The 13,044-nt window shown below is 37.5% G+C and overlaps 1 protein-coding gene across 1 annotated transcript in view; it reads left to right on the top strand.

Moving 5' to 3' along the window:
* The window catches only part of LOC149182457 (kinesin-like protein KIN-12D), a 303,163-nt gene that overhangs the window by 46,489 nt on the left and 243,630 nt on the right, over window positions 1-13,044 (top strand). The gene's annotated exons all lie outside the window — the stretch shown is intronic.

Genomic DNA, 13,044 nt, shown 5'->3' with positions numbered 1-13,044 from the left:
AAAAATTATCCAAAAAAATAAATGAAGGGAAAATAAATAACCATATAAGTAGAAAATTCATTAAAAAATAATTTGAGGCTATTTTCAAAGGAAAAATTCAAGTCAAAGATAAAATACCTCATTTCCAAGGCAGAAGGACTTAGTCCACAAATTCATTGGGGCATAAAAGATTATTCTCCTAGCAAATCGAATTTTTTGGGCCAAGCAGAGAATTGTTTTGCACAAGTAACGATAATTCTATTTTTTGAGGGTCCTCCATGGTCCAGAAGTGAAAGTTTGACCTCTCCAACACAGTGAACAAGGAAGGTCAATTTTTTTTGGAGATTTGTGTCAGGCAATCAAGGGTTCGAATTTTTTCCTCCAGGATCAAGCCATGGATTGATGCAACTCGTTGTTATTTCCACTTAGAGGGGTTATTCCCTCCCATTTTTCTATACAAGGAAGTTCTCAAGCTCCTCATTTTATCTTGATCTCACAAGATCGAAATTCTTTTTATATTGAGCTAAGCTCTACTGGAATTTCTGCATTAATAAAAACTTTGGGGTTTCAATTCAAGGTGTCTCTCACTTAATGATTCATGGTATGTGCTGAATGTGTTTAATGCTTCAATTTATGCTATCATTGAAGATTATTGTTTCATAGCCAGTGGTTGGACTATTGATCTAGGTGGCTCTCGAAACACTCAGTGATCAAAGAGGGCTCAGGAAAGGCTAAAAAATTAAAGTTCTTGGATTACCATGAAACCAGGGTCAGATCGAAGAGCTCGTCACAAGATTTCTAACGACGCAAACAACACCTCAATCCGACATCGTATGCAAAAGTTATGGTTAGTCAAAGTTTTGGTCAACTAGGCCCCTTGGGCCCTTGGCTAAAGTTAGCGAAGCACCAACTAAATTTGGAAGCTTGGCTAAATCTGGCGGAAATTAACAAGGCAACAATTTGGCTCTTTGCCACGACGGTTTTCAGCGGCTAGAATTGGCGAAATTGTTACCTATTTAATTTTTCTGGTGACCCCAAAATTTCGGCCACCAATTTTTGTCCGTATTATAAAAAAAAATAACAAAAAAATTAAAATTGGCCAACGACCCAACGAATTAATATTGCCAACCATTCTGCCATGAAGGCAAGCTTAAAAATGAACGCCAAGTTTTTTTTATTTAAACTCATATTTGCCACAAAGGAACAGGGGCATGAAATGCATTGCAGAGGTGGAATCCTCAGCGGGCACATAAATTGAGGCGTTGAACCCTAATGTATGGAAATATGCAAGGAATCTAAAAGATTCCCTAAGGGCCAAATTTTGACAGTTTCAAGAGCAGGCTGACTTTATAATCATTTTACTCAGTTTTTCCCAAGGAGTGCAGTGGTGAAGTCAGATTGGTAATCTGAGGAATAGATCTTCAGTCAACTTGCGGAGAGGAATCTAAAAGATTTCCTAAGGGCCAAATTTTGACAGTTTCAGAACCAGATTGACTTTATACTCATTTTACTCAGTTTTTTGCAAGGAGCGCAGTGGTGAAGTTAGATTTGTCATCTAAGAAACAGATCTTTAGTCAACATGCAAAGAGGAATCTTTGTCGAATCACGAGGAATCTAAAAGATTCCCTAAGGGCCAATTTTTGACAGTGCTTCAGAACCAGGCCGACTTTATACTCATTTTACTCTGTTTCACAAGGAGCGCAATGGCGAAGTTAGATTTGTCATATAAGTAGCAAAATTCCAGTCGACCAACGAGAGGGAATCTTTGAGATTCCCGAGGGTCCAAATTTTGATGGTGTCAGAAAGGGGTCGAGTTTACAGTCATTTTTCACGTTTTTTCTTCAACGGTGCAACCCATTTCTTCAGCAGAGGTGTGCATTTTCAGGCCATCCCCAGAAGTGGAGGTATAAGGTGTCTTTAGTACATGCATGTAGTTTGATTTTATTGAAGATTAATGAACGAGGTCTCCCCACTTTGAGCAGGGCCCGGAGACGTAATCCACACTGGATGAACTCCGTTATCAAGTTGTTTTGTGCCTTTGTTTCTCACGGTTGTATTTTATTTACGCTCCTTTTATGTGATATGCTTTCATGGTTACATGCTCTTTTATATGCAATTTTGTATGCATCTTTGAAGTGAAAAGATCTGGATCAACTATCTATTAGCACATGTATCTTGCTTTAGGTTTTGGACTAGAGTAAACACTTAGAAGATGGTGATTTCTCTGAGAGATAACTGCTTGTGAATGCTTTTTAATTCTTAGGTTAGATTCTTCTCTTTAGATTATTATTGTGTTTTTCTTTCATCAAACTATTACCAATGCATAAACAATAATGAGACAAGAGACATAGAATGTATGCTATTCGCCAGGGCCAAAACCTCTCCCACTTGAGAGGAAAACCTGCATAAATTCTTCTTCTTATAGAGACTTCAATTGACGAGTACCAAGACCAAAGCCCTTGACCTAGTTGCCACTCCAAGACCAAGACACCAAGCCTTCGTCCTTTTCCTTGAGTCATCGATAGTCAAACCCTTTGCTTCTTCTCGATTTTCCTTTAGAATTTCAACCTGCTGATTTAAGTCTGCAACTTCTGGTTCCAAATCAGAGACCCTAGTTTGTATGGTTGGCCAACTTTAGCCCTAACTAGCTTCTCTTTAGTAGGAGACTTCTTCCCTTTAATTCGACTTCCTCTTGACTAGTCCTTTACCCAATTTAGTTACCTTTTGATTGTTATAACTTTCTTGGTCTCCTTGTTGCAATTTACAAGTCTGCAACTTCGCACTAGTGGAGATACCTTTAGCCCAAAACAGTCCCAAACAATGCTGGAATACTTTGCAATTTCCTCTTCTCTACTCGCTGGTCCTTAAGCTCCCTTCACACTTCTTTTACTTTAGACATATACCTCGCACTTCAAACTGTGATGACCAAAAATATACCTCTGAAATGAAGCCGGGTACTCCTATTTATAGTTGTTTGCCTTTGTAATTAGCCGACATGAGTGTATGTGAGCTGACATGTCCTTTGGAGGGTTTATATTATTTCTTTTTGAAGTCGACTTGAGGAGGAGACTTTGCTTGGCCTTGGAGGGCTAATTATACTTATCTAATGACTCGTACAAAATGCAATATGCCCAAGAAGGGTCCTTCATACATGACTTTGACTCAATTTGACTTTATGACCAATCCTAAGGACTCACAATGGGAGTCATACTAAAAATAAAATTGTTTGCTCATGAAACCCATGAGATATCTGATAAACATTACAATAAAAATTTTATTTTTCTTCTTTTCATCAATTACATAAAATCACAATTACACGTCATTATGAAGATCGAACCTAATTACATTTTTCAACAAGTGGATCTAGCAGGTACCTCTAGATTATTGACTTATTTGTGTGAATCGAACCCCTATGAAACTAATGATCTATTTTTCAAGTGTATAGAGATCTTTCAGGTGATTCAACCCTTGGGGAAAGCCCAAGTTCATGGACTTTGAGGTGATCACATTTTGTTTGGACCCCGAGCTTATCTAATGAATCTATTTTGCAGAGTTTGGGTTTGTGCATTAAAATTAAAATTATTTCCATCAAATTATCTTGCAAAATTTATTCTTGGGCTATTAATGAATTATTTGCTAATTAGAGCCAATATTCTTTTGTAGATTATTGTAAATAATTTGTAAATATTTTGTAAATTATTTCTAACCCTTGTAAATTATTTTTATTACTTGTAAATAATAATTTTGGGGTTTTATTTGAGAAATTTCTAGATCTTGTGTCTTGGGCTCTATTTATTCATCTTGCAGGTGCCAAAGGACTAAAATTTCAAAGACAAATTCAAGTGTGAAGGTCCTAGCCCTCACCTAGCCTAGACGACTAGGGTTTGGAGGGGTATTCAGCTTGAAGAGGAGCCGTCCAACCCAAGGAAGCAAGTCTCAACTTTTGAGGGTTGATCTAGGGTCTGGAGGCCAAGATCTACAAGACCCAAGTCCCATTTTTGCAACATCCAACCTCCTTGAGGAAGCCGCTAGCCTTAGAGGGCTTTTTTGTTGCTACAACTAGGGATTTTTCTTGAGCAATTATTTTCTGAAGTGGTTTTGTAGGTGGATTCTCAAGGTTAAGGTATTTTTTGGGTTTTTTTCAAAGTTTGAAGGCTAATTTGGCCTAGAGGCAAGGGTCAGAGGCCATCCTTGGCCTAGCCACTGGGATTGAGGCTAAAAGCCCTAGCCACAACCTCTTCTCAGCCTCCACAAAAGGGCCGCATGCCTAATCAGGCCTTGGACACTAGGCCGCAACCCTAAAGGGGCTTGATTCCATCTTTGCATGTGATTATAAGGGCTAACAATTTGTTTTGCGGGCCTGAAACAATTTTGGCAAGGGTTTGTAGTATTTTTCTCATCATTTTTTTGTCAATTTGTGGGTTAACCTTGGATTTGAAGGCTTATTATCCATCAAAGAAGAGTTTCAAGGGCTGAAGGTTCATTTGTTTCATCATTCTAGCCCCTTGAGGCCTAGCTGCTAGGCCTAGGGCCACTTTCTGGGCTGCTCGCTAGCATTGGAGGGGATAAAAGCCCTAGCCGCAACCCCTAAGTGGGCTGATCCATCATCAAAATTGCTTTTAACACTAATACATTTTAGTTGCAGGTCTCTTCAAGGGAAAATATCCAAGTTTTGAAGGTTATACATCAGGTTTTGGGGCTTGCACTTGCCACATTTTCTCAACTAGCCTAGCCGCAGGCTTAGAAGGCCTAGATTTGCCCTAGTTGCAACCCCTAAGTTGGCTGATCCATCATCACAATTGTTTTTAACACTAATACATTTTAGTTGCAGGTATCTTCAAGAGCAAATCTCTAAGTTTTGAAGGTTATACATCACGTTTTGGGGCTTGCACTTGCCACATTTGCTCAAATAGTCTAGCCGCAGGCTTAGAGGGCCTAGATTTGCCCTAGCCGTGGGGTTTTGAGAGCATTTCCTTGGTTTCCAAGCTAATCATTGGTGGTTGCAGGGTATTCAAAGGTTCAAATCATTGCCTTGTCACTTTATTTGGTGCCTCAAACTTGTCTCAACTTGGTAAACTTGCTAGTGAAGCAAGGCTTTAGGGCCTTAAGGGTTTGATCATCTATCCCTATCTCTCTGACTGTCATAACATATCAGATCTGAAGCTAATCTATAATAGTGGCATAGTCGAGTGATAATCACTCTAAAGAAGCCTAAAAACAATTCTAAAAAGGCCTAATGAAATTAAGAAGTAGCATTCATCACTTAAGGGCTTAATCATTATTGTGTTCGAGGGATTTTCTTGTCATTTTTGGGGACTACTTCACAAATATAGCTTGCTGATCTGATTTATTCAAGTCTGGTTCATTTTTTAAAGTGATAACATTGTGGGAAGTCCATTGGTGAATTAACCATATAAGTCTTGCATCTTGCATCCTTGCATTGTCTCTTTCTAGCATCCATCATTAATTAGATGCACTTGTTGGCTTCACATCACTGTTAGCAATCTCCAAACGAATTATTATTTCGCTGATTTCTAATTTGGTAGTGCTCTACCTATTTGCAAGATAATTTTCCTTGACATTTGATTTGGCAACGCTTAAGTAACATATGTGATATCGACATAAGAAATATGTAATAACCTTTTGAAGTGATTAGAATTGCTAAGTGTGTTTCACTTGAAATTGCCTCTCTTGTTTCTGGAGTGCACAAACTCTTAATTACAGAAAACATAAATAGATATATATTTATTAATGTTTGAATGAATGGTTTTTTTACAAGAAGGGCCTTGGCTTAAATAAGCCCTTGGGCACCTTTTCGAGAAGGGGCATGATCTTTGATCGTGCCCTAATTACATAATTAATTAATTACATAACATTGCCTCCCTCTTGAAAATATGCTTTGTCCTCAAAGCATACGTAACGACAGGTGTTTTTGGCAAAAAGCTTCTGTCTCCCAGGAGGCTTCTTCTTCTGGTAGATTCTTCCACTTGATAAGGTATTCTTTAATTACTCGAGATTGCAACTTCCTTTCCCTGGTGGTAACAATTCCTTTTGGTTCTAAGATGAACTTGCCTTCATCATCTAATATCAGAAGCGTTGTCTATGCTGATTGGTGTCTGCCCAATGCCTTTTTAAGACAAGATACATGGAAAACGTTGTGAACTTGACTGTTGTCCGAAAGGCTTAAGCTATATGCTACTTGGCTGATCTTTTTGTTAATCTGATATGGTCCATAAAACTTTGGTGCCAATTTGTTTTTTCCTTTTTGTTTTAGGGATAATTGCTTGTAAGGTTGAAGTTTAACAAATACCCATTCTCCAACTTCAAATTCTCTCTCTGTTTTGTGTCGGTCGACCTGCTGCTTCATGCGATTTCTTGCAATACTTAGATTTTCTTTTAATGTTTGAAAAACTTTTTGGGTTTCTTCTAATTGCTCCTTAACTGCTGGAACTTTTGTTTCGGAAATGGCCAAGCCCTTCCATTTGGGAGGTTCATATCCATATTGAGCTTGAAATGGGGTCATCTTTGCGGAAGTGTGATAAGTTGAATTGTACCACCATTTAGCAAGATGTAACCACTGAGCCCACTTGTTTTGTTTGTCTGCTGCATAACAACGAAGGTAAGCTTCTAAGCACTTATTGATAGTTTCTATTTGACCGTCTGTTTGAGGATGATATGCAAAACTCATGTTGAGGTATGTTCCAATATGTTTGAAAAGCTCCTTCCAAAAATTCCCCTTAAACATGGGATCTCTATCACTAACAATGACTTGAGGAAATCCATGTAATTTGTAGACATTCTTGCAAAATATCTCGGCGATCTCTTTCGCTGAATCTGATTCCTTGATTCCTATGAAGTGTGCATACTTCGTGAGTCTGTCTACGACTACAAGAATTTTATCTTTCCCGTTTCACATGGGTAATCCTTCAATAAAATCCATTGATATTTCTTCCCATTTTTGGTTTGGGATATTTAAGGGGTGGAGCAACCCTGGGGTCATAATGTTCTCACTTTTATTTTGTTGACATTGATCACATTCTGCTACATATTTTTGAATATCATTATTCATACCCTTCCAGAAGAATGATTGATGTGCATTATAGTAGGTTTTAAAGAATCCTACATGTTCGACTGCCAATGAATCATGCAAGTCTTTGAGAATCCTGGCTTTAAATTTGGAATTTGAACTCAGATAAATTTTTCGCTTGTACCATAGAATATCATTTTTCCATTCAAATTTTGAATTCCGAGGAAGGTTATTGATTATAGCACTTGTTTCTGAATCTTTTGCATATTCACTTCGAATCTCATTAAGCCATTCAGGAACAACAACTGAAATTGCAAGTAATGATGGTTCTTCGTCTTTCCTAGACAGAGCATCAACTACTACGTTATCTTCCCCTTTTTATGTAATATATCCATGTCGAAGGCAACAATTTTTTCGATCCATTTTTGTTGTTTTGTAGATAACGTTTTCTGCTGGAGGAGATGCTGAAGACTATTATGATCTGTTCGTATTAAGAACTTACTTCCCAAGAGATATTGTCTCCATTTGGCTAATGCGTGCATAATAGCAAGCATTTCCTTGTTGTATGTAGACTTGAGACGTTCTTGCTTATTGAGATTCTTGCTTTCAAACTTGATTGGGTGGCCATCCTGCATTAGTACTGCTCTTATGCCAAAACTTGAAGCATCACACTCAATTACAAATGGTTTTGAGAAGTTTGGAGTTGCTAATACAGGGGCATTAAACATAACTTCCTTCAAGTCTTCAAAACACTTTTCTGCTTCATCATTCCATTGAAATGAGTTCTTCTTTAGAAGGCTCATTAGGGGTGCGATTATATGGGCATAGTTTTTTATAAATCTTCGATAATACCCGGTCAATCCTAAGAATCCTCTTAGCTTGGAGATATTAACTGCTTTGGGCCATTCCCTTATAGCCTTGATCTTATTAGGATCTACTTTTACTCCTTTGAATATTAGATGTCTGAGATACTCTACTTCTTCCTTCCCAAAAGTGTATTTGGACTTCTTGGCATAGAACTGATGCTCTTCTAATACAACAAGGACTTGCTCCAAATGTTGTAGGTGCTCCTTCCATGTTTTACTATAAATTAGAATGTCATCAAAGAACACTAACACAAACTTCCTTAGATATGGACGGAAGAGCTCGTTCATAGTAGCTTGGAATGTTGCCGGTGCATTGGTTAAACCAAAAGGCATTACTTATAAACTCATAATGACCTTCATGTGTTCGGAACACAGTTTTTGCTACATTTTCCAACCCTATTCAGATTTGGTAATACCTTGACCTTAAGTCCAATTTTGAGAAGTATTTAGCTCCATGTTGTTCATCAAACATTTCATCGATAAAAGAGATTGGAAATTTGTTTTTAATTGTTATTTTGTTTAGTCCTCGATAATCGACGCATAATATGAACGATCTATCTTTCTTTCGAACTAATACAACTGGAGCAACATACAAACTTTTACTTTTTGTGATAATGCCACATTTTAAAAGATCTTGGACTAATCTTTCAATTTCAGTTTTTGATGATGTGGATATCGATACGGCTTGATGTTGATGGGATTTGATCCTGATTTGACTTCAGTTGTATGATTGATTTCTCTTTTAGGCGGCAACTTCATTGGAAGATCTTGGAATACTTTTTTGTGCTTTTGATTTAGCTCTTGAACCTTCGGTGCTTCTTTGTTGACCAGATTTGAAGTTAACATTTCTAATTGATGACACTGTACTAAGTAAGTTGGTGCTCCCTTCCGAATCATTTTCATCATCTGGGATGATGATACAATTTGATTCTTAGGGGTTTGGAACCCATATAACTTATATTTATGTCCCTCCCATTTTAAATTTTATAAATTGCTTCTGATGGTTGGCAGAGTAAGTGCCTAGGGTTTGAAGCCATTGGATACCTAGGACCACATCCACTCCTCCTAATGGTACAATGTAGAACGAAGATTCTAGATTATAGTCTTGAATCTATAATTTGACTTTATGGAATTTCCCTACTTTTTCAATTTTCTTACCATCAACTACCATAACCTTCATGTTGGGCATGGGAAATGTGAAAATGTTGAGTCTTTTTGCCATAGTTGAGTCCAAAAAGTTGTGGGTGCTACCGGTATCGATCAGAACCATTACGTTGCTCTTCTTGATATGTCCTTTTAACTTTAATGTTTGGGGCTGCGATATACTTGTCATGGCCGATAATGATACTTGTGAAATATTCTCGTTATCTAGTTTTGGAGAGAATTCTGGAGAATCTTCGATTTCTTCTATGTTTGATTCATCACTGTCTGAATCATTAGTTGCTTCACATTTATATAGGTTCTTGGTCTCTTTTCGTTTAGCACACCTATGTTTAGGATCCCATTTTTCACCACAACGTTTGCGCTTGCCCTCTTTCATTCTTGCATTTCCAAGTTAGTTTTTTCTCCTTCACGAAAATGTGGTGGAACATATTTTGTGTTATCCGTGTTCGCAACTCGGGGAAATCTTCATCTCGAATATACTCTTTCAACTTTTGGCCACTGCATCTTTTCATGCTTCTTTTCAGCAACTTTTGCCTTTTGTCTTGCTACTTCTATAGAAGTGATGTCATGAAGCTCAAGTTCAACTTGGAGATGGGGTTTAAGTCCCATGGTGTATGATTGAATGAGACGAGTTTCTGATAATCCAGGTACTCATGTAGCTAAAGTTTCCCATTCTCGAGTGTATTCGTCCACATCTCCTTTTTGTTGTAGTCTGGTGAGTGTTGAGAAGAACTCTTCTTCCTTGACACCTTGAAACCTTTTAAAGAATGCATTTTTGAATTTCCTCCAACTGATAGCAAGTGTCGTCTTTTTCCACCACATATACCAATTATATGCTTCACCTTCCATTTGCATGGATGCATGCCTGATCTTTTTGTCATCATTGTCAATACCGTAAATCTCGAAATATTCTTCTGCTTTATTGAACCATGCAACACTGCACTTCTCGTTATTGTCAAATTTGGAGAGTTCAAGTTTTGCTCTTCATTGATATGTCACAAATATTGGAGTAAAGAGGGTATTGATTCGTAAGCTGCATATTTGAGAATTGATTCCAAAGCTGCATATTTTGAAAATTCGTGTTACTATTTTGTTGATGGGGTATGGACGATGCTTTTGGAGACTCGAGTTTCTCATGTGAGTTTGACGAATTTGACGAATTTGGAGAATTGAGATGTTGAGTAGCTTTGTTATACTGGGGTATTTGATCGGGTGTAATCTTCGACTTGTCACAAATACAGGGCAACATCGCCATTGCTTGACTATGATTTAGATTCACCGTATTTGAAAGGATTTCATGATGCCTTTTAAATTCATTATGGTTCTTCTCAAGCTGACTCTATTCTCTTTGATGTATCCTAGAGTGCCTCGATTTGTTTGCCATGTCCAGTCACCTTAGTCTCCAGATTTATCAATTTTTTTATTGAAATCGGCCATCGACTTTGAAGCAACCATTGATTGGGTATGCGGTGGAGTATACTTATCCAACTTAGCTTTTCTTAACTTGATCCTATTTTTTTTGTTAAATTATATAATTATATAACTATATAACTTTAATTATATAATTATATACTTTAAAACTTATTAAACGGAAGTGGATGGTGATGAAACGTCGATGGTGGATTGAGTGACGGGTCACGATGAATAATAACGGTCAAAACAGAGACTTGGAAATAAGAACGGTGACTGGTGGAGAAATGTAATAAGGAACAAAACGACGGTGGGAAGGGATGTCGGATTGAATAAATGATGCGTGACTGGTGGGAGACGGAAGACAGAATGAGATTGGCTGATGAACAGAATGACGGTGGAAGATAGAAGATGCGGCAGGAGGTCGTAGCATTGTCGGCTGGCAGACTGGAAGAAAGGTGGTTCAACGACTGTGAGAATTAGCAGCGGAAATAATGGCAGTGTTCATGCTAAGTAGCAGAGTAATCAGCGAGTGACGAAGGTAGTCGGGGATGTTGACAAGCGTAATGGTGCACTAGACCGATTGAGAAAAATCGGTGGTTGAATGCAGCAGGAAGCCAACAATTGAACCTGCTCTGATATCACCTAGAGCGCACAAACTCTTAATTACTGAAAACATGAATAGATATATATTTATTAATGATTGAATGAATGATTTTCTTACAAGAAGGGCCCTGGACTAAATAAGCCCTTGGGTACCTTTTCGAGAAGGGGCATGATCTTCGATCGTGCCCCATTTACATAATTAATTAATTACATAACAATTTCATTGAGATAGTCTTTTCAATTGCTCTATATGTGCTTCATCTAATTGCTCTTGTATTGGATATCTCTATAAGCATTTGGGTCTCAAGTAATTTTATTGAAGCATTTAATATATTTAATAATCTCATTGAAGCAATCACTCATATCTTGCACCTTCATTCTAAGCTAGAAGTGCATTTGTAAAATATACCTCCAAGCATAAGCTTGGTTGTGAGAAGATAGGACCACCTTCTTCAAACAATTTGTGAAGTCTAGACCCTCATCCGTAGTTAACATGGTGACCTTGCAATTCTCTTGTGGGCAATATCGTGTATGAACGGAGGCACTTGGGTGGTTAGAACTCCATGTGAGGTATCGTTAATGAGGCCCTAGCCTCTTTCCTTTGGACTTCTCTCTACAACTTGCGTTCGAGACTAGCTTCAAAAGAATTTAGCAGAAGGAATCACTTAGATTAGGCATATAATTAAAAGCAACCAAGAGTCACTTAGATTAGGCATATAATTAAAAGCAACCAAGAGTTTGCATCTCACATTGATTTAGGTCCTGCACTTCATATAGGATAGAATTTGCATATTGTAGCAACTGTTCATCAAGTAACTTGGAATTTTATTCTAGTTGAGCAAGTAATTAATCTCCTAAGGCACTGGGCTCTAACTTAAAATCTTGAGGAATCTAATCAAAGTGTGCTTTATAATAATACTTGCCTCTTAATTTCAACCAAGTTGCTAGGACACTCAGTTGTGTCTCCTTAATTTGTTGGTTCCCAACAAGTTGTTCATCATCTCATCCATAGAGACTATCCCCCTTAGTCTGCAGTTAGGAGACAACTTAAATGGAGAGGGCAAGGATTCGAGTGACAACCCTGCGCTGAGCATTGTCGCACTCTTGTGTACAATCTGAGTGACAACAACCATTTTAACTTGCTAGGTTCAACAATAATGCCTCATAAATCAAACCAAGAATGAGAGAGATTTCTTTAGAGTTTTATGAGAAGAGAAGAATGAAAGAATCTTCGAGAACACTTTGAAGGATCGGAGGTGATCTTGATGCAAAGTGGGAATAAGCTTCTTTTGTTCTCGAAGATGGTATCATGGTACTCCAACCTAGGAGGATCCGAAATCTTCAAACTTTGAGGCATCTATAAGCTTAGGATCTTTGCCAAGACAAATTATTAGTATATAGGTGCTTCCTACCCAAGAGATCTCAAAGATGTGTCAGATATGCCATCTTAGCTGCTTGCAGGGACCTTGGCAAGTTTGCTAGATTGGGGGATGCAGGTCACAAATAAAGTGACATACATAGTGGCGTCTCCTAATAACACTTTATTAGTGAGTGTTAGCATTCAAGAGATCTTACCTTTATATTTATTGTAATTATATCTATTTCAATTTAACAGTTTGAAGTTTGCATAAGTAAGAATTTGTTCGAGATATATTTCCAAATACAAAAGTTCTAGAGGGTTTTAAATTTTTCTACAATATGAACTTGGGAAGATACCTGTGTTGAGATTTGAACCTGTATCTACTATCGATTTTCCTAATTGAATCACAACAGACATAGCAAATAAAAAACAAATATAACTTTCGATTAGAAAATAAATTGTTTCCTGTCCTAGATCAACTCTAAATATGACTCATATAAGAATTATGATTAGACTGTCTCCATCTTTTAAGAGAGTTCATTTAGCAAATATCTGCAATGAGGAACATCACTGAAATCATTAACAAGAAGTACTAGTTGTCAAATAATAGTAGAAGATAAGGACAAGTTCTT

The sequence above is a fragment of the Pinus tabuliformis genome, chromosome 3_2 (assembly GCF_031772625.1).
Source record: "Pinus tabuliformis cultivar Carrire ecotype Pingquan chromosome 3_2, CPIR1, whole genome shotgun sequence".
NCBI lineage: Eukaryota > Viridiplantae > Streptophyta > Pinopsida > Pinales > Pinaceae > Pinus > Pinus tabuliformis.
The sequence above is the reverse complement of the archived record's forward strand: the minus strand, read 5'-3'. Positions and strand labels throughout refer to the sequence as shown.